This window comes from Marmota flaviventris, chromosome 2 (assembly GCF_047511675.1).
Source record: "Marmota flaviventris isolate mMarFla1 chromosome 2, mMarFla1.hap1, whole genome shotgun sequence".
Lineage (NCBI taxonomy): Eukaryota > Metazoa > Chordata > Mammalia > Rodentia > Sciuridae > Marmota > Marmota flaviventris.
In genome coordinates, this window is record NC_092499.1 from 35,833,226 (window position 1) to 35,856,413 (window position 23,188).

Genomic DNA, 23,188 nt, shown 5'->3' on the forward strand with positions numbered 1-23,188 from the left:
TTGGTTGGAACCCATTTTCTTTCAGTGTTTGAAATATGTTATGCCAGGATCTTCTAGCTTTCAGAGTCTGTGTTGAAAGATCAGCTGTTATCCTAATTGGCTTATCCCTAAATGTGATCTGCTTCCTTTCTCTTGTAGCTTTTAAAATTCTCTCCTTATTCTGTATGTTGGGCATCTTCATTATAATGTGTCTAGGTGTGGGTCTCTTATGATTTTGCACATTCGGCGTCCTGTAGGCTTCTAGGATTTGGGATTCTGTCTCATTCTTCAAGTCTGGGAAGTTTTCTCATATTATTTCATTGAATAGATTGCTCATTCCTTTGGTTTGAAACTCTGTCCCTTCCTGTATCCCAATGACTCTTAAATTTGGTCTCTTGATATTATCCCATATTTCTTGGATGTTCTGCTCATGGTTTCTTAACAGTCTTTTCAAGTTGAAATACTTTATCTTCATTGTCTGATGTTCTATCTTCTAAGTGTTCTACTCTGCTGGTAGTATTCTCAATTGAGTTTTTAAGTTGGTTTATTGCTTCCTGCATTTCTAGGATTTCTGTTTGTTTTTTATAACCTCTATCTCCCTGTGTGGTTGATCTTTTGCTTCTTGGATTTGTTTATGTAATTCATTGTTGAAGTGATCTTTCATTGTCTGATTTTGCTGTCTGATGTCTTCCTTGAGACTCCAGATCATCTGAAGCATGTATATCCTGAATTCTTTATCTGACATTCCATCTGCTGCAGCTATTACCTCTTCTAAGGTTGAGTTGACCTGCATTGCTTGTGGTCCTTTCTTTCCTTGTCTCTTCATACTGTTCGCGTTCCTTTCTACTTGGTGAAACTGTTGTGCTATTGAATTTTCCCCCTATATATTTATATTGGTCTTGTATAGTTGCAAAGTCTCCCTCGCAGGCGCGGGCGGCGGCTCTGCCCCTCCTCCAATTGGGGCAATGTGCCTACCACGCCGGCAGGCCGCTGGGCCTGCTCTGCCGGTTGGTAGCAGGTCCGCCTACCTTGCAGGCGTGGGCGGCGGCTCTGTCCCTCTGCGGGCCGCTAGGCTTGTTCTGTCGGTGGTCGCAGTTCTGCCTACTTTGCAGGCGCAGGCAGCGGCACTGCCCCTCTGCAGGCCTCTGGGGCTGTTCTGCCTGTGGGTCGCAGGTCCGCCTACCTTGCAGGCGCGGGGGGGGGGGGCTCTACCCTTCCTCAGGCCACTGGGCCTGTTCTGTCTGTCGGTTGCAGGTCTGGCCTGTTCTGATGGTGGTCACAGTTCCGTCTACCTTGCAGGCGCGGGGGGAGGGGGCGGCTCTGCCTCTCAGCAGGCCGCTGCTCCTCTTCTGCCGGTGGGTCGCAGGCCCGCCTATCTTGCAGGAGTGATTGGAAGCTCTGTCCCGCCGCGGGCCACTGGGCCTTTTCTGTCGGTGGTCACAGTTCCGCCTACCTGGCAGGCGCGGGTGGTGGGGGGCGGCTCTGCCCCTCAGCAAGCCGCTGGGCCTGCTCTGTGGGTGGTCACAGTTCCCTCTACCTTGCCGGCGCAGGGGGAGGGGGCGGCTCTGCCTCTCAGCAGGCCGCTGCTCCTCTTCTGCCGGTTGGTCGCATGCCCGCCTACCTTACAGGAGTGATTGGAAGCTCTGTCCCTCCGCGGGCCACTGGGCCTTTTCTGTTGGTGGTCACAGTTCCGCCTACCTGGCAGGCACGGGGGGTGGGGGGCGGCTCTGCCCCTCAGCAGGTCGCTGGGCCTGCTCTGTCTCATATTTTTATTGATGCATTATAATTATACCTATGGTGGAATTCACTGTTCCATATTCATACATGCACACAATGTAACAATATAATTGAGCCAGCATTTCCATTTCCCTGTCCTCCTCCCTCTCCCTGGTCCCTTTCCTCTAGGCTACTCTTCTCCCTTCCATTTTCCTGAGGTTCCATTCCCCTATAACTTTCTTTTCCTTTTTTCTCTCTAGCTTCTGCATTTGAGAGAAAACATGTGACCCTTGACTTTAAGTCTGGTTTATTTCACTTAAATAATGTTCTCAAGTTCCATCCATTTTCCTACAAATGACATAATTTCATTCTTCTTTATGACATAATAAAACTCCATTGTATATATAAACCACATTTTCTTTACTCATTCGTCTACAGTGGACACGTAGGCTGGTCCCATAGTTTGGCTATTGTGCTACAAAATGGGTATGCATGCATCTCTACAGTACGATGTAATTCTTTAGAATAAATGCTGAGTAGTATAGGCTGGGTCATATGGTGATTCCATGCCTAGTCTTTTGAGGCAAACCACTCATTTCCATGTGGCTGTACATAAAAATCCCACCAACAGTGTAAAAGTGTTCTTTTTTTCCACATCCTCTTCAGAATTTATTATTGTTTGTATTCTTAATGGATGACTTGGCTCTTCTTTATACAGGCTTCATTCTGAAGCAGGCCAAGACAGCTAGTAGGAACCTCAGAATTGTGTCTTACTGTATTAGTTTCCTACTGTTGCAGCAACAGGTTACAAAAAAAAAACCAAACAAACAAACAAACAATGATTTACACTATGTTAATTTGCTGTCTTACAGTTCTGGAAGTCAGAAATCTTCTCGAACTAAGATTAAGGTGTTGGCAGGGCCCTTATGGCATCTTAAGGGCTTCCACATTCCTTGGTTCACAGTCTTCTTCCATGTTCAAAACCAGAAATTGTGCCACTCTGATCTCTGCTACCATTCTGTCATCCCCTTAGCCTATTCTGGCCCTCCTGACCCCTTTGCTTCTCTCGTATAAAGATTTTGATGATTTCATTGTGATTACCCAGATAATTCAGAATAACCTCCCTATCTCAGATCTTTAATTTAATCAAATTTTTAAAATCCGTGTTACCATATTAAGTAAGATATTTTCAGGCTGTGGAGATAGGACATGGACATTGCTATCAACGGAATATTTGTGTCCCCCACCCCCAAAAGTAATATATTGAAGTCCTAATCCCCAAAGTAATGGCATTAGGAGGTAGGGCCTTCAGAAATTGATTATGTCATGATGGTGGAAGTCTCATACATGGGATGAATACATGAATGGTGAGTCTTGGAATGCTCCTTTGGCTCCTTCCACAAGGTGAGGTTACAGTGAGCAGACAGCCATCTATAAATCAGAAAGTTGACCCTCATCTGCCACTGAACCATCTTGCAACTTGACATTGGACCTCCAGCCTCCAGAACTGTGAGAAATAAATGTTAAAGTTACTTGGTCTGTGGTATTTTTGTAACTGCAGCCGAAGTGGACAAAGACATCTTTTTGCCTCTCATAACTGCCAATTTATTAACTCCAGCAGAAGGAACAAGCTTTTTTCCTGGTAACAGGAACGTCCTTAGACTAATGTGTTGCACTCAGCCTGTTCAGATCTGGGAAAGGGGAAGAAGTGGTTCCCCCCAAAGCAAAGCCAAGATGTTATTAGAAAGGGAACAGATGAATACTGGGTGGGCAAAAATAACAGACCCTACACTATTAATTTTCTTTCAAACTCCTTTTACCATCAAAAAACAATAATAATTTTACATATTAATTCCCATGAAATAATTCTTTAAATTACCCAAATTTACATTTCAACAGAGCAAGCAAAAAGCAATGAATAAAATTGCTTCACAATGATGCAGAAAGTTTGTTGACTGGAAATTCAGAACAGACATTTATTCAGGATCACTTCAATGTGTTCAGTAGATAAAAGGATGAATAAGAAATATTTAATGGTAAATTTAGCCCAGAGGTGGGTTAAATTGTACATTTGATAAACGGAAACTGAAGAATGAGAAAAAGACAGCTTGATGTCACTTGCTATGAAAAACCTGACATTACACCCTAAACCTAAAACTCCAGAAGTTCAAAGGCAGCAAATATGAGGAGGCCAGGACAGGATCATTCTAAATCACATGAAACTATTTAGGAATAATCTTGATCATTTCGGCTGCAAGTGGAAGTTTTATTTAAGCAACTCCTACAGATCCTCATATACTATGAATAATGGTTCATTTGGGGCATCTATATAAAACAAAGAGAGATAAAGGCAGGAAGAAAGAAAACTACCAGGCAATTATTTTGCTTAAAACATATTCAATGTTAAAACATTCAAAAGAATTTGAGAACATATTGAAGAATCAAGGCAAGTCAGAAAATATGTGAATAATAATCAGAACTCAGAAAACAGAAAAAGCAAAAGAAAAGTTGCTTACAGCAACACAGAAGTTCAAAGATGAAGAATTAGAGCAGAAATAAATGTGGCAGGAATGCCGAAGGAAAATGAGGATAAACATTTCAGGAGTTTAAGAACACTGGCAAATACAAGCTTAAACATTGCAGAGTAGAGTGCCCTAGAAACAGTTTAGCAGAATGTTATATACTATTAGAATTCAGGCACAGGTAAGAAATATGATAATCATAAATAAAAATGTAAGGATCTTAAGGTTTTTCATTTAGTATATATTGAATAGTGAAGCCATGACAATCATGGATTCACTATTCAATATATACTAAATGAATCACAAGTTCTCTATAAAACAGTTCTGGATATAATTTAGGAAATGGAGAGTCAAGTACCTCGTATAGAAAAAGAGAAATAATAAACCATAATGTAGACCAAATGACATTCTGTTGTAGAAAGCCCTCAGGCATGGCAACATTCAGCATATTATTGGGTTAAAATAAAACTAAACTCATGTAAAGACTCTCCCAAGCAATATCAACATAGTATGTGTGTGCGTGCACGTGCGTGTGCATGTGCAGCATGTAGGTGTCACACACACATGCATGTGTGCATTACAATGACATGTTGCATGAATGTTTATGTATAGAAATATACACATTTCTCAGAGAGGCCATATTCTGGCAACTCCCTTATCCCCCACTCTCTACTATCCTATTAGATCTAGCCATAGATTTTCCAGCTTTTCTTCCAGAAAAATGCCCCATAGTTAAAATATAGTCTTTGTCTTGGCTATTCCAATGCAGGATGCCTCTTGATCTAGTATATCATTATTTTATTTCTTCCATGGAACTGTGCTTTGTCATGATATGATCAGTTACTACGAGGGATGTTATAAACAACAGTACTACAAAATTCATTATTGGGTATACTGTAGGTTCTTTGTTAAGCACATAGCTTACACATTATCTCAGGATTTTTATGAGATTCCATAAAAAATTGCTTATGAGACATAACATGAGAACCACTTGTACCTACACTTGTGGTCTGTTTTATCATACAGACAAAGTAAATGTCTATTTTCCTTCTTTTTATATTTTTATTAGTGCTTTATAGTAATACATAATACTGAGGTTCATTTTAACATAATCACACATGCATGGATAATAATGTGCTTCATTTCAGTCCCCAGTAACCTCCTAGTTCCCTCCCCTCCTTGATTCTTCAGATGATAGACACCTGAGCTGGTTCCATTACTTGACCATTGTGAGTTGCTGTAAATACTTACGTGCCTGTATCACTATAGCATGCTGAGTTTAGTTCTTTGGGTTAAATACCAAGGAAGGGAATAGCTGTGTTATATGGTGCTTCCATTCCTAGTCTTTTGAAGAATCTCCATACTGCTTTCCAAAGTGGTTGAAAAATGGATAAAGAAAATATGGAATGTACACACACACACACACACACACACACAATGAAGTTTTACTCAGCTATAAAGGAGAATAAAATTATGGCATTTGCTAAAAAATGAATGGAGCTGGAAAATATCATGCTAAGTGAAATAAGCCAGACTCAGAAAGTTAAGGTCAAATGTTTTCTCTCAAATGTGGAAATCAGAGCAAAATAAGGGGGAAAAGGGAAAACAGAGATCCCATGAAAACAGAAGAGAGATCAGTGGAGTAGAAGAAAGGGATAGAGAGGGAGGTAGGAGAGATGAGAAAAGGAAAGAACTGCAGGATGAAATTGACCAAATTATACTATTTACATATATGAGTATACCACAGTGAATTTGCAATCTCACCAACAATGCATGGATGTACCTTTTTCCCCCATCCTTGCTAGTATTTTTTAATTCTTTCTATGCTTGATGATTGCCATTCTAACTGGAGTGAGATGAAATATCAGTGTAATTTTGACTTTCATTTTCCTGATTTCTAGGAATGTTGAGCATTTTTTCATACATTTGTTAGCCATTTGTATTTCTTCTTTTGAGAAATGTGTGTTTAGTTCTTTTGCCCATTTTTTTTATTGGGTTATGTGTGTGTATGTGTGTGTGTGTGTGTGCGTGTGTGTGTGTGTGTGTGTGTGTGTGAGAGAGAGAGAGAGAGAGAGAGAGAGATTTCATTTTATTAGTTCTTTATATGTTCTAGATATATCAGAGTAGTAGCTGGCAAAGATTTTCTTTCACTCTCCTCACTCTTTTATTTCCTTGGCTATGCATAAACTTTTTAATTTGATGCCATCCCATTTATTGATTCTTGGTTTTATTTCTTAAGCTTTAGGGTTCTTGTTAAGGAAGAGTCAGTGCCTGTTAGAGTGTTGACCCTATGTTTTCTTCTAGCAGTTGCAATGTTTTTGGTATAACTCCTAGGTCTTTGGTTCACTTTAAGTTTATTTTTGTGGAGGTTGAACGAGATCTAGCTTCATTTTTCTACATGTGGCTATCCCAGCACCATTTGTTTGCTATCTTTTCTCCAACATGTTTTTGGTAGCTTTGTCAAGTTATCAGTTGATTCTATATATGCAGGTTTGTCTCTTTGCCTTGTATTCTATTCCATTGATCTCCATGTCTGTTTTGATGCAGCTACCATGCTGTTTTCTCTCTTTACATTGACTGCCAAAATCTTCAGAACCAAGGACAGCTCAACTCTAACAACAGTGGCTAATTGCCCATGTTTTGGAGGAAAAAAGAAGATGGAAACAAAACAAGGTAATTAGATGTCAAGATACTTGTCTTTTCCCTTTGCCACTAAAGATAGACTCTCCTGGGGTAGGGAGAGATAAGAAACAAATAGTGCCTTCTCACTTTGCCCTCCTGTGGTGAGCTCTCTGTTTGCCCCCTTGACTGCTGTATTCTCTCTGATACCAGGAATCAGCATTTTCCATTGAATACAGAACATAGTTTAAAGTCTTTTGACAGGAAGAATCACTTTCCACTTATAAGAGGGGATAAGCAAATAACCAGTGAGTATCTGGCACAGGCCTTTTCTATAGTACCTTACAATTACACTTTTTGATCATTTCTTCCACGTGGCACCCAGCAATTCAGAAAAGCAAGAAATGTGAGATCTAAAGGTCTCTAGTTCCATCTTGCTTTGCCTCAATTCATATCCAAGAGAAAACATTCAAGAAACCACATGAATTTCAATAGGATTGACACTTCCTACCAAAGACTGTAAGAGTGGTTAAGGGATTAAACATATACACATATACAGTAGTCCCCCTTTGTCTATTGGGAATGTGTTCCAAAACACCTGGGAGATTACTGAAACCACAGATAATACTGAACCCTATTTCTATACTATTTCTTCTATACATACATACCCATGGTAAAGTATGATTTTATAAATTAAGTACTCTAAGAGATTAACAATAATAGCTAATAATAAAATATAATAATTATTATTATAGTAGTAGTATACTATAATAAAAGTTATTTAAAATTTCTGGATTGTTTATTTTCAGAATTTGCCATTTACTATTTTTGGACTGCATTGACCACTGATAACTAAAATAGTAGAAAGCAAAATCATGGATAAAGAAGACCACTGCATTGATAGTAATTCCTTTGTTGTCATCAAAGTGTGTTCATGTTTGCAGGCCATCCTGTGCATCAGACTAAGGGTAATCATACAGTAGAAAACTATAAAAACTTCACACATTTTTAAGGTGACTTCAAAAATATTTTGTCATTAGTTAAAATGTTGAATTAGCTACCAAGGTTAATTCCACTGATTTAAATATTGGCATTTTCAAATAAAGCTCATATGTTTTTAAATATATCCAATGAAATCTTAACACCAAAGTGATTTGATACCCATCAACATCCAACTAAAATTCATAAACAAGCTCTTGGCTAACGGTGAAAAACTTTATATTGCTCTTTGATGTCCTTGAAAAATCAAACTTCCACTCAAAATCTTCAGAATATAATTTTCATATATCTTTGTTTATAAGTCTTTTATCATTCCAAATGTCTGCACCAAAACATATATAAAGTTTGAATTATTTTTTTATTTTTTCTGACCATACTGTTTTAATAAGTTTTATTATGAAAGGCAAAATTTATTTTTGGAAATGAATTTCTTAATAAAATGTCTGGAGTTAGATTGATGGTGCTTTAATTGAAGGAGACTTCCCTGACACCAATAAATTGTCCCTTTGTTTCATGCCCCAGAAGTTTTTAAACCTCAAGGCAATCCTGCAAAGAAAGATTCCTTCTTACATAAAGTAGGGCAGGGACAATTGTGAAATGGGAGATATACAGATGAGAACCACAGTGAAGTTAGACCATTTTTAGGAAAGATTACATATGAAAGGTAAAGATTTAGAAATTGATTCCCTTAAAATACATATGTGTTTTCTAGTTTGAATATTATTGCTTAGACTGCTCTAAATGATATGGTTACATTTAGAGCATGCAATGGAGTTCAAGGAAAATTAGCAGGAATTTTGCAGGAAAGAAACTTGAGTTTCACTAAAACTAATAAATTTCCTAAAAACCTGTTTGGTATTTCCAGCTTGGAAGACTAGCTACTGACAAGTTAGAAAATTATGGGAGACTGAATTCTTGCATGACACAAGCCATTTGAACATGTATCTTTATCTCAGAAAAGGCAGTTTGAAATGCCATGGTCATTCATTAATAACAGTGAAAGAAAAAGTTACCCCAATCTTGGAAAAAAGAAAAATAAAGATTGCTAGCTCTTTTTTTCCCCCTCTAGTATTCAAGAACATTTTCAAGTAAGCATTCATCTGACATTCTTGGAGAATGTAACTTTGTTGTCACAGTTTATTTACCTAGCAATCTGTAACGGAGAAATAGCTCAGATGGTTTCCACTCCTATGGGTTTGAGGTTAACCTACAAAAATGAAAGAGGTGTTTGAGTTCATAGCCTGGAAGAGAAATTAACCCCTGATTGTGGTGTCAACCCTAATGATATTTTATTTTGCCATCTACACAGTTCTTTTTCCTATAAGCCCTTGTGGGATCAGCCTTTTTTATTAGTGGTTTTCTCACTAAGGACTTTAATAAAAATTGGGCACAGTCTCACTCCCTGTTTCTATTAGAATATGGCTTTTAGCACATTCTGGCACCAAATCAGATAATTACTTCCTAATATCTCAGCTATGAAACCCTGATTCCACATACAACTTATTTTGGACAAAAAGGCATCTAGCAATTATTTAATTTGATTAGCCCGACATTTAAAGGTTTTCTTGTTGGAAGAAATCTTATAGGCCAGATGTCTTGAAACATTCCTGATTATTTTTAACAGTCTAAATTTAGCCACAAAGGCAAAAGAAAATAGCTGATTAATTTATGATAAGAGTTTCAAATCCCAAGGTCTATATTATGCCTCTCACAACCACCCGGCACATCCTGGCTTTGAAGAGCAGCTTCATAAAAATATAAGCAGAGGACTTGGAGATCTTTCATGGAGCAAATTCCCTCTGTCCCACCCACACCTTTATGGAAGGCTTTCAGATTCCAAGACCAGAATTATTATTGGAGGTGAAAGGAAACTACCAAGTATTATTGGGTATTTGTCTCTTACTTGAAAAATCTTACTAAATTCATACTGATTTCCTGGATGCAAAAGCCTGTCCTGACTCACTTAAGGGATGCCAAGAGAGCTCACTTGTCAATTCAAGGGCATGCATCTTCCTCCTCAAAATTGTCCAGTTTTTCCTCCTCCCTTCCCAGTCGCCCCTACTTTCTCCCTCCCTTGAAGGCCAGCTGTATCTTCTCTACCAATTTCTAAAATGGGACTTCTAACCCTTCTATGTTACGTTCAGATTCTAGAGGATCTCAGTGATTCCTAAATCGCAAATAGAATTCAACTGAGCTGTGCTGACAAATCTGAATCTCTAGCAAGAGCCTCCTCATCACAGACCCACATAGACACCTCAAAATTGACCAACTGTTCAAAACTGAACTCATTATCACACCACCCTAGAGGTCCTCCTTCTCCAGTGTCCCCATCTCAGTAAAGAAAACATTGTTCCCTCCAAGGCATTTTTCCTCATTCTAGTCAGAGTTAGCTTTAAAAATGCAAATGTGTTCTGTTTGCTCTCTTGCTTAAAACTAATCATCAGTGGCTTCCCATTTCCCACAGGACAAAATTTGAAATCATTATCAAGGCTCACAAAGTCTTCTTTGCTCTGATTAGTTCTCTGGTCTTATCTCTCAGGTGTCTCTTTCACCAGTGTTAAACTACTTTCTCCCTACTTTCTCCTGTGTATACTTCCCAGTCCTCTCTTCATGCTCCACTCTGCTCTGTGCTCCAATAACCAACCTATAGGGAACACATCATGACTTATCTTGCCTTCCTGGTCTGGGCCCAAGGGGAGCACCTGCAGAGATCAGAGAAAGAGGGGGATTTAAGGTCAGGGTGTACATTCACCCAGCCTCCTCCATCTGGCACTGACCCAGGCTGACACCCAAGAGCACAATGTCAACTTGTTCAGGAAGGCTCACCAAACAGCCTTTTTTTCCTCTATATTCCAGTTACAACTCCTTCTGTCACATTCAAGTCCTGTAGTGACGTCAGTCCCAGGGTACAACACTATTCCCTGCACCCTGCTTACACATTAATATTTTTATAACTGGTGCCACATTCCTCAGATTACACAATTGTGTGTTTCACAAGTTTTCTACTAGTTTTCTGTCTGCTCCCAGATTTAAATATATGCCAATTTCAACTTTAAGGCTACTTCTTCAGGGAGGCCCTGTCTAGGCCCCTGGCCTCAGGTTACTACCTGCTAACCATCCCTCAATACCTGTCAATCCCCCATCACAACTTCCTTCACACTTAATGCCAAGCATTAAATGAGTGCCAACGTCCCCTGTTCTGCAGGCAGCACACTCTATCACATCACAGATGAGTCCCTCTTGACCTTGATCATCACCATCACCCAAGAGCTCAACCCAGGATCTGGAACATAATGGATTCTCAAGTTACTTCTCTAATTCATAAATGGATGGATTTCATGAATGAATGGATGGTCCTACTTTTATTCCATAAATAATGCTGCAACAGAAAAATAAAAGCAAAAGTTCTTGGAAGTACAAATGCTTGATAACATGTTAGTGATGGGACACTTCAATATCTATTTCTCAGAAAATAATGCAAGGAAGATGGAAAATAACTTTGAATTAAAGATATAGCTGCAGAACATTTACTAAAAAACAAGCACACATATGACTCAAAGAAAATAATAAGCAAGATTCAAACAAGCAATGTTCTTTGAACACAATTCAATAAAGCTAGAAATTAATAATTAAAATACAGCCAACAAATGAGTGGAAAAGGAATTAACCACTTATAATATTCTAAATAATTTCCAGGTCAAAGAATTAAAAGTTAAAATTACAGGCCATTAAAAATTAACACTAATGGTTGTACTATGTATAAAAACCTATGGATTTGTCCAAAGCAATATTAATAAGAAAATACATAGCTTTACATACACTTCTAAGTAAAGAATAAAATAAAGAAGCCAAATCCTGCATTTCAAGAAACAAAGAAAGAAAGCAAAATAATCAAAATGGGAAAAACTTTAATAAGTTTAATAAAAGTGAGAATTAAAAAGCAATGCAAAAATTAGAATTTATAAGTAAAACCGAGTATTCTAGAAAACCTGTTAATAAAATGAGAGAAAATACAAATATAAAACATTAATGAGAAAGGTGACATAACTGCAGATAAACTGTCAGTTACTATTTTCTGTAAATTGATCTTGATTAAACAGATGAATTTTAGAAATATGTAACTTTTTCATTTAAATAGCTCAACTTTATAAAAATTGTACATTATTTTGTAATTCCAAAGTCAGTGTTAATTTAAAGGGGAAAAAAATCCTGAATTCTGCCTCTTTCTCCTTCCCCATCTACCCAGCATACAAATATCACACATACACCAATTATTATATATCAACTCTTCCATGCTCTCATCTTTTAAAAGCATATATTCCACCCCTATTTTGTGTCAGTCATCATGCTAGACCCCGGGAAAACAAAGGTCACTAGGAGAAATCCTCTGCCTTCCGGGATCCCATGGGAGAAACAGATATGTACTCGCTGCAATGCTGATTGGCACACTGAGGATGCATGATGTAATGGCCATCTTTGGTAGAGTTTCTCTGTGTGTCAAGCACTTTCCATTTATCTGAGATTCGGTCCTCTACCCCTGACTCTCACCTGGGCAGTTTCACTTAATACCTTACTATCATCTATATTTAAAAACACTTCACCTACGCAGATGCTTTCAGAGTTTCCAACTTTGCAGTTTCTGTAAGTGGCATCATCTTTATTCAAACTTGAAGCTTTTGGAGTTAAATCAGAGACCAATTCCTAACTGCTGACCTCTGATGTGCTCTTGGACTCATCCTTTGTTTAGAATTCCTACGACTGCTACCTTATTTAAGTCCTTGCTTCTTCCCTGGAGCTGAAAGAAGTGTTCCCCTCCATTATTTAAGTCTCTTTCTTGCTTCACTATCTCAACCCCTCCCAAACCCTCTACACCATTGCCATACCTTCTTTTAAAATCTCTCTCTGACACATTACCCCACCACTCTATACCCCACAACAGTTCCTGCTTTCTCATAAATATAAGTCTCTTTGAGTGGCTTTCAGAGACCCCATAATCAGCTCCTCATTTCACCAATCCATTATGATTTCCAGAGGCTACTTCCCAGTCTGTGTTTTCTCTGTTAGTCAGACCATTCTTAACACTTTCCCCAAAGCACATTATCCACACTCCTATCTCTACACTTTCTAAAATGGCCTATAAATCTCTATCTAGACATTATATACTCTCTAGTTCTCAGCTCCTCCAAAGAGACTGTACTAACTTCATAACCCCTCTCTCTTCTGAAGTCATACGGAACCTATTTTTAAAAATCAAAACAAATGTTATGCTGACTTGCACTATTAGCTTTTGTTCTAGCGCATATTGTTTTGATCTTCTTAACTAATGACTTCATTAAGATTAAAATTAGACCTTGTGATGTTATATAAGGACTTCATTCCATCATTTATCACAGTACTTGTACTTAATGGGTACTTAGTAGATACTTTTGACCAGTCTTTTATTTTTCCTAATGTCGTCTATTTTCTCAAGTGCTCTTGAGAAAAATCAGTGCTGGATTATTTCATCTGCTACAGAGAGTCCAGAGGAAAAGGGGATTCCTGTGGATCTTGCTTAAGACAGCAGAGAACTGAGTTTAGGGTTTAAAAGGTAGAACAAGTATATATAGAAAGCAGTCCCACATTGATCGTAATGAGACTAATGGATGAAAAATTCCTGTCTCTGCCTTGGAACCCCCAAATCTTAACAGATTTGGTACTTTCAAACAGGAAAGAATGGAAAAGGGCATTTGCCCAGTAACTATGCAGACGGGTTGAATCTCAATTCCAATTACTAACTGTGTGATTGTAGATTTATTATTTAACCTTTATAGGCCCCAGTTTCCTTTGCCTTAAAACATAGATATTGTGAGGATATGAGGAGATTATGCATTCATGCAGCATAATGCTCAGTATATAGGTGAGCTCAATACATGAATTGCTATTATTTTTCCTTTCTTCCAGAACATTGTACCAGCTATTTGAGTTACAGAAGAAACTGACTCTGACAGTCAACATGGTACAAAGAAGGTACACTGCATACAGGAGGGAAAGATGATTCATAAATTAACCCAATTCATCAGAAGTAGCTACTCATGTTTAAGGGAATACTTAAAAAAGAGAAGCCTTCCCACCCATCCCCATCAACAGTTCACAGATTTCATACAACACAGTAATGGTGGGCATTAACCATTTCTTCACATCAAAATAGTAACTCATTGTGCAAAAGATAAATTCTAACCACGTGGTGTGAATGGGAATTGCCAAATTACTTATGAATGGGCTGTTGATGACCCAGAGGTGATGCCTGACCCAGCTGAGCCACTCTGGTCATGCATAGACTATCTGGAAGGAAACCTGACCCAGACTGAGGTAATTATAGCTTTAGCCCAGAATTTTAAAATTTGAGATCAGAAAGAAGGAGCCTCGGTATTTCTTTGGTAGCTACACTATGAAATGAACCCAGGCCAGGAGATATTTGCAATGGCATTCCCTGTGGTGGAATGTGGATTGAGTAAATGAAGCTAATACACAGAGAGAAGTAGGTGGAAAGGAGCATTCTTGTGGGATTCATTTCCCTGGTAAACCAGATGCCAGAAGCACAGATACACTTCACTGCTGCACTCGCCAGGCTTAAAGGAATCGACGTGTTTTTCTTTTGCCTAAGTTTATGCAATCATATTTATGTCAATTGAAAATATGTCCTTGCAAAGTCAATGAGATTCTAAAACACTAATTTAAGAATTTATATATATATATATATTTTAGTTGTCGGTGGACAAAACACCTTCATTTTATTTCTACATGGTGCTGAGGATAAAACCCAGTGCCTCACGGGTGCCAGGCAAGCGCTCTACCACTGAGCCACAACCCCAGGCCCCTAATTTAAGAATTTTTTTAAGAACATTGGCTTAGAAGAAGTAAATTCCACCTCCATGAAGTTTCAATTCTATGAAAATTGCTTTCTCAGTAATTTTTCTAAGTATCCTGAAGAGGGCACTGTTTCCATTCACAAACTCTGTCCAAAGCTTTTTTTTTTTTTTTTTTTTTTTTTAATGAAAGGGAAGAACTGAGTGAATTGCATGAGTTGATGGTAATTGGTTGGAACATCTGTTGAAATAGCATTTCTGTAAAGAAAGGAAAAAGTACTATATTTGGAGAAGCCCCGGTCTGCTTTCAAGACTCCTAAATCTGAGTCTTCAGTGAATTGGACCAAAAAAGAAAAACAAAAACAAAAATGAAGACAGGACTAGTGGTGATTCTATGGCTTCAACTAGACTGTGAGTTTATTGGAGAGGAGGATTGGGGAGAGAGGAATTATCCACACAATGTGCAGGGATAGTGACAAGGCTCCATGCATTTTGCCTGGGCTCCCTGAAGAGGAACTGGGTGGTAAGTAACCAGTGAACCCCTCCTTCTGAAATGTTCTCTTTGAACAGGGATAACTGGAGAAGTGGTCATGGACCAGAACCCTCGATACCTGAGCACCCAGGAGGGAGAAGACCATACCATCTACTGCAATTATTCAGTCACTTCTACAGACAGACTGCACTGGTACAGACAGGATCCAGGGAAAAGCCTGGAATTTCTGTTTATATTGCTGTCAAATGGAGCAGTGAAGCAGGAGGGACCATTAACAGCCTCACTTGATACCATGGCCTGTCTTAGCACCCTGCACATCACAGACACCCAGTATGTTCTCTCTGCCACCTACTTCTGTGCCTTAGTCACACAGTGCTCCCATGACACTGTTGGTCTATACCCAAACCTGCAGCTGGTACCATAGAAGTCCCTGCTGCAGGGTCTGCAGTGGTGAGAGTTGACTCACTGTTTCTGCATCTTGCTTTGCAAGAAAAGTTCAGAAATGAATCAAAAAGGATGGTGCTTTACTTTTATTTTCTTAACTGCAGAAATTTTCTTAAATGGAAAAGCTATGGCGGGGGTGGGGGCACATCCTAAACATGTCTTTTCTGAGAATATGAGTTCTCATCCTTTACTGCCCCACAGTCAAAATCCATTAGTCTTCCATCACAGAATGATTTTTACATTTAGTAGAACTGTCACAAATAATTCCTATGAAATATGGAATCATTATTTTTTTATATGTGAATGTAACATATAGCATTTACTAGAGGAAGAAAAAAAGAGTAAGTTATATATAAAAGAATATTCTAGGACAGGCTCCTTACCTAGTGTTTCCTATAAAATGCAGACTATTGTAGTTAGATATGTAGATCCTGTGGATCTTATCTGTTTACCATCACATGTCGAGAGATTCTTCTTGTAGAACTTTAAAACAAAATAAAAGTAGGGTCAATTGAAAATTCCTGAACCCACACCACTGAGTGAAAACATTCTGTGTGTACCTGGCCTACAACCAGAGGATACAAATACTCTCATGTCTCCTGTTTTTCTGATTAATCATTAGAGGAACAACCTTTCAACTAAGCAGTTCATTATCTCTCCCTCAAGACCTTGCCCACTGCCACTCCTGACCAGTGTAAGAATCCAGGAGATTTAAGCCATTCAGAAAAGGATTAGTACAGCTTCCATGCTCATGTGGTGGACCTCAGCTTGTTTCTTGATGACATCTGGTCTCCCCATGGTCTGAGAGGGATTGCAGGACAACTGCTGCTGCTGAGGCAGCCAGTAAAGGATGATCCCACAGCCTCAGCCACAATTTGGCCTATGTTACCTCCTGCTTGCACTCCCAAGTTTACAGGCTCCCATTCTTCTTCACAGACACAGGACCATTTCCCAAGTCCCAGAAAACCACAGAATGCTGGATTTGCATGATTCTGACTTTCATATCATGGGCCCAAGCTGGGCACAGTGGTGCACACCTGTAATATCAGCAACTTGGTAGGCTGAGGAAGGAGAATAGCAATTTTGAGGCCAGCTGCAATAACTTAGAGAGGCCCTAAGCAATTTAGCAAGACCCTGTCTCAAAATACAAAATAAAAAGTCTGGGGATGTAGCTCAGTGGCAATGTGGCCTGGGTTCAATTCCCAGTATCAAAAACCAAAACAAAAAAGCCCTGTCATGGACCCACAATGACCCCTTTTCTATCTTTTGTGATCTATCCCTAAGTGGTAAATATCTTTTGTTTTGCATATCTCAGAACCAAAGGATCCACAACTTTTACTAGCTTGACAATAGGCTTATGCACCAACCCACTTAAGGAAAGATACTCTTAATAACCCAAGATAACCCTGCTGACCCACTCTGATGGAGCTTAGCTTCAATGGCTCAAGGGTAATTTCCCTCCCAAATAAGACTCTGCAGAGCAACTAGTGTCAGTGTTCTATTAGAGGACACCCACAATGATTCCATGGTCTCAACACTTACTATTCTAAGGGATACTACCCTCAGTGGAGCAACAATTATTTTCTGTGACATCTTGAATAACGGAACTAACCCAGTCTTTATCAAAGGCAGGCACTCAGTTTCTGTAATAAAAGTGAATCAAGCATAATCTAATACAATGAAATACAATTGCATATTAAGTTCTGATCTCCTTCCTAAAGCATCAGTGAAAACACTTTGCTTAATGGCAGAGTTGTACCTACTTTGATATCACCTAGATTTATCTTCTAGGTCCTATTGCACCTTGATTGGTCCCATAATATTCTTGTCCAAGAATGGTTGTAGTGGGCAGTCACTCCCTGATAGGGAACCCTTATGAAACTCTAGAATCTCGCTCATGTCCTCCGTGGGTGAGGGAGTGGGTACCCATCTGAGGGATGGATTGGCTGATAAATAAAAGCTATGAAAGTAGTATATAAGAAATAAAGACAAAAGGCAAGAATATTTTTAAAGCAGGGGCATGACCCATTGAGCCAATCAGAAGGGTCTGGCTTCTAACAAACAAGAAGCCCTCACTTGCTTTATTTACAGCAGTACAGATCAAAGAGAATAGGTAGGTATAAGGTTTCAGTGTTAGAGAGGTCTTGTCTGAGATCAGGGTGTCTGATGTCTCCATGCTTGCTTATAGGTGTGGCAGGGATCCTGAAGTAAACAGGTTATTTGGCATCTATTTCCAGAAGGCTGTTTGATCCTAAGGCTGTGGGCTACGACAGAGGCCAGCATGGTCCCAACTTAATGGTTTGAACAAACCATAATTTATATATATCCTCCAACACTAAACAATTCCTAATTTTTTTCTTATACACTGTTAAGAAAGTGAATGTTTAGTTCCCATCCAGATCTGTATGTTGAAACCTTACATCCTGATGTGATGGTCTTAGAAGAGGGCCTCTGGGAGGTGATCAGTGTTAGACGAGGTTATGAGAGTGGAGCCCTCTAGATGGGCTTAGTGTCCTTATAGAAGTCGGCAGAGAGCGCGCTTCCTCTCTCTGCCATGTAAGGATACACCCAGAGGATGGAATTCTGTAATTCTGAAGAGAACTCTCACTAGAATCCTACCTTGCTGGCACCCTGATCTCAGATTTCCACTCTACCCTACACCCCTGGGAGAGGCAGATATCTGTTGTTCATAAACTACCGAGTCTGTGACTTTGGTGTAGCAGCCTGAATTAAAAACATATACTTCTCAAAGTATAATATTCTTTCCTGTTTTAGAGGCTTTGCCTCCCTCTGAATAATCTGTAAGGTTTTCCTGCCTAAGCTTCTCGAGGTCCAGAGTCGGTGGCTCTGAGGGACAGCACTGCACCTTCCTTTGCAGCACAGTCTGGGTGCTGAGTTGGCGGGTGTGTTCTGCTGCCTTTTCTCTATGGAGGTGAAGCTTGTCAGTGAACCAGGTCAGTTACTAATTGAAATGCCAGCTCAAATCAGATGCCTTCACTATCAAGGATTCCATGACACTGAAAAATCAAGAAAATCCTCAGAAGCCACAAAAGGTCAGGTATTCTATTTCCCCACCCATTGCATGCACAATAATGTTTTTATCTGTAATTGCAATCCACTGTCTTCATTTTTCAGGAATGTATGAGGAGCAATGGATGGTCAAAAATAATGAAAATAAAGGTCAGTTATATTCTACATTTAAACGGACACTACAATTCTAGATAAAAATGTTAAGCTGGAGTGTCCAACACAGCAGGGCTACTAGGTCCTGGAGATTTCGACTGGCCAGAGGCATTAGTTCTTCCTTCCTTCTTTGTTCTCCTTCTATTGACTCTTTTGAAGGTCTTAGCAAGAAGATAAGTTTTTATTTGTGAGGAAAAGGCCAACCACCCTGTTGGTAAATACAGAGGGAAAAACCCAGCCTGGCAATTAGTCATACAGAAGAAAACACGAGGAGAGAACTTTTTAGCCAAAATGCCCTGCTTTTCATACCAAATTCATTTTCCCTTTAAATAAATGTGGAGCCTCATAGATGACACCGTGTCTTCAATCAGGTTGTGAGGTACAAAGATACAGAGATTCATACCATTCTGTTCAAGAATCTTCTAGACACTAGGAAAAAAGAAAATGAGAGATTGATATAGACATTACTTATGTCTCATTGCGGCTATCAGAACAAGAATGAACACACATGGGAAATGGAAAAAGAAAACCATGATTATTCACTAAACTGACTGAAGTAGTATTTTAAATAGTGTCTACGAAATTGTCAAGAGAGAGCCCTAACAGCTTATTTGGGAAAGAAAGAAAGAAAGGAAGGAAGGAAGGAAGGAAGGAAGGAAGGAAGGAAGGAAGGAAGGAAGGAATTCTTTTAAAGAAGATCATAACTAGAAAATCAGATTTTAAACTTTTCCCTTTTTAAACTTGTTTTTTTTTTTTTTTTTTTTTAAGAAAGAAAGAAGGCCAGGCACAGTAGCACACACCTGTAATCCCAGTAACTTGGAGGCTGAGGCAGGAGGATCACAAGTTCAAGGCCAATCTCAACAACTTAGCAAGGCGCTGAGCAACTTAATGAGACTCTGTCTCAAAATAAAAAATAAAAAGACTTGGGGATGTAGCTCAGTGGCAAAGCACCCCTATGTTCAATCCCCAGTGCACTGCCCCCCCCCCCGCCCCCACCACAAAAAAGGAAGAAAAGTAGAACTGCAAAGAACAAGTCTGACATGGTAATATCTCATCTCAGACCTGGGAGGCTATAAAAGAGCAAGAAGTTATGAATAAACACCAGCAGTGACTGTCTTTGAAGATGGAATTTATTGTTTCTTCTGCACTCTTTCTCCATCCACAGACTGGGAGCAATAACTATGCAGCTTTCTCACTCCTGAGAATAATTTTGGAAAAATGAGATGTTCACTGAAGCTGCCAGTCAACAAACTACACCAAAAAGCATCCTATCTAAATGTGGCTGATTCTTCCACACTGAATAACAAGGGGTATTTTCACACAGAGTCCCAAGTGCCCTACAACCCAAGAAGGACTCCTAAAGAAAAGTTTTAGGGGGGCTGGGGATGTGGCTCAAGCGGTAGCGTGCTCACCTAGCATGCGTGCGGCCCGGGTTCGATCCTCAGCACCACATACAAACAAAGATGTTGTGTCCACCGAAAACTAAAAAATAAATATTAAAATATTCTCTCTCTCTCTCTCTCTCTCTCTCTCTCTCTCTCTCTCTCTCTCTCTGAAAAAAAAAGAAAAGTTTTAGGGTTGAATCTCAAGAAAATTTATCTTTTTGCCCTTACCTGGATTTACCTCAAGACCACCCGGGCATTCTCGCCAATCAGAAGAATATCACATTGTTTCCTGTGCAGTTACCAGTTTCCTCTTCTTCTCCCTGTATTTTTTGTTTGCTTTCATTTTCGTTCTACTAAATAGTGACATTTATTTAAACTTTGCCCTTTTCAGAGTAAATGAGAACAAATTTCACTCCCAGGAAATCCCCCAAGTGAACATTTCATAAAAATAATTGAAAACACATTTTCCCATACTACCAGTGAGATGAACAAGCCTTGGGACAGTACCATCAGATACCAATTTCATCAGAATTTCATCCCAAGCTTCTAGAAAAATAATAATATTGATTCAGTCCAGCTCTTAAGTGAAAATATTTCAGAAATTGCAATTACAGGGTAAAAACGGACCTAAATGTTTCAACACGTGGACCTCCTAAGCAACGGCATATTTAAAAAAATAAAAATAAATGAAAATTTTTTAAAAAAATACTTATTTATCTGGATTGCCCCCAGAGTCTTCACCAGCTAATCAGCTTCCACAGCAATTTGCAGGCGGGTCCTGAAAGGTCAGCAATAGCGGTGTGCAGACCGAAAGCTCCTGTCACTGGGCAGAGCCTCCAGCACTGTCTATAATAACTTCTATATTCAGACAAAATGAAATTTGACATGAAAAACTGACTTAGTTCCATTGACCTTTGAGTCAAGCAGAGAGGCTCCACTCTTAGGCAGACAGAACTTCAACCTTCTATTTATAAATATTCACAATGTCTCATAAATTTCAATTTTCCTGAACTGTTACTAAAGCAAGATTCCTTGTTAATGACTGTTGCCAGGAAATTTTTATTTTGTATTTGTGAACTCAATTTCTGTACTGTTACATAATCAGACAAGAAGTGTTATATCAGAGTTCCCGTAACCTTTCTGAGGCATTTAACAGCATGTCTTCGCACACCGATTTCCATGTTGGAACAATTTCACAAGAAAAGCATTCACAACAGGAATAAAAAATAATCTTTGCTCTATGCAATATAATCAAGTGAAGGAATAATATTCACTTAAACCCCCTAATCTCTTCCTTCTTACAGAGGTCTCTGGGATTCTAAACATGAAATTTTAGATCTTCATAAAGTCAAGAGTATAAACAAACCTCCGAACAAATTAATTTCACTCAGAAACCCATTCATTTGAAATTGAGAATACAAAAAATTAAGTTCCTCCCACCTCCCTTTCTGACCCCTTTCCCCAATTTATGAGTGTATACATTGTTTTACTTTCTTTTCCAAAAAAAAAAAAAAAATCACTATTACAAAGACTGAGCCCAGGGGCTTTCTAGAACTGAGCTACATCCCCAATCCTTTTTCATATTTTTTTATGTTGAAACAGAGTCTTGCTAAGTTGCTGAGGGTCTCCCTAAATGGCTGAGGCTGTCCTGGAACTTGGGTTCCTTCTGCCTGGGCCTCTCAAGTGGATGGGATTAAGGTGTGTACTGCCATACCAGGCTTATTAAACCTTATTTTAAAGATATAAAATAGGCATTGAAAACTGAGCCAGTCACTTGTAAGCATGTGACAGTGTAGTCAGTAAATGTCATCATGAGGTGGCAATATCTTGCACACCAGGACATGCTAAACCAAGTGAGTTCAGCCCAGTGGCTCCTTCATGGATGGTTCCCATGGAGCTAATCCCAGCTTCTGGCACTCGCTGTTAGTGACCAGAGCTTCTTACCAATAAGAAGCTCCGTGAAACACTCAGGTTCATTCTGATCAGAAACACCGGTCACCATGCCCACTCACTGTAGAACTTAGGAGAAACTTTCTTTCAATTGTGCTATTCATGTCCCAGGACAGTTACTTAACACATATATTTTTCCTTTGAATGTACCTTCTCTGTCACATTTTGTTTTGTTGTGACAAAATCTTTTTCATTGCTTTTGAAATAGTTGGTTGTTTTTCCTTTTAATATTGTCTCTGCTCCAAGGCTTATCTAGAAATTTATTTGCCTTAATATCAAAAGAAAAGAGACAATTTTCATCTTTCATTGTTAATTTTTAGTTATTGGATTATGATCAGAGACTATACTTCGAAGAGCTCTTCTTTTTAAATTTTTGTTAAGATTTACTTTGAGGCCAAGTAGATGATCATAATTAATTTTATTTGAAGCTATGAATTCATCATCTTTGATCATATCATTAAATTCTTCTTTGTCCTTGTTTCCTTCTATTAGACCTGTCACATTCTTTAAAAGGACAATTGAAATCTTCCACTAATTTCATCAAGTTTTCTAGCAAATTGCTTTCATTTCATTTATTTAGTGGCAATATGTTGGCGTATGTGTTTTATTGTATCTCTTCATAAAGTCTTTTTAGTATTAGATAATATTCAAGAGATCATCCATTTCTTCTTGATTGTCATCATTGTATAATATCCTTCATCATCCTGTGTGGCACAGCTTGCTATTTCCCCTCAATGACCAGTTTGTTTTCTCCCCGTCCTTTATTCTGCCCCCAAATAATGTCTATATTTCCCAGACTTTGCAGCTAGATATGGCCACTAACTAAATTCTGGTTGACAGAATCCAAGCGTAAATATCATGTGGCCATTTTTGGAAATCTCTCTTAAACTCTGCATGCAGACTCTGCGGTCTCCCCTTTCTTCTCCTTCCTTGATGGAGTTGGTCATCTGAGAGTCAACCACCTCCACTTGGCCTGTGCCCAGTTATTCTTCTTCAGTGAGAGCCCCTTGGCAGGCATATCGTTCTCATTTCCTAGCTACCTTCTATGAACTC

General features: G+C 38.9%; 1 long non-coding RNA gene and 1 gene segment (V, D, J or C); one reads left to right on the plus strand and one right to left on the minus strand.

The window, feature by feature from the left end:
• Positions 1 to 23,188, plus strand: part of LOC114078987 (T-cell receptor alpha chain constant-like) — a 438,631-nt gene that overhangs the window by 170,410 nt on the left and 245,033 nt on the right.
• Positions 17,620 to 20,706, minus strand: LOC117794972 (uncharacterized). The gene is made up of 4 exons (XR_011705761.1): positions 20,414 to 20,706; positions 20,213 to 20,282; positions 19,601 to 19,696; positions 17,620 to 19,229 (listed from the first exon to the last, which is right to left on the minus strand). It is a non-coding gene; the product is annotated as an uncharacterized lncRNA (long non-coding RNA).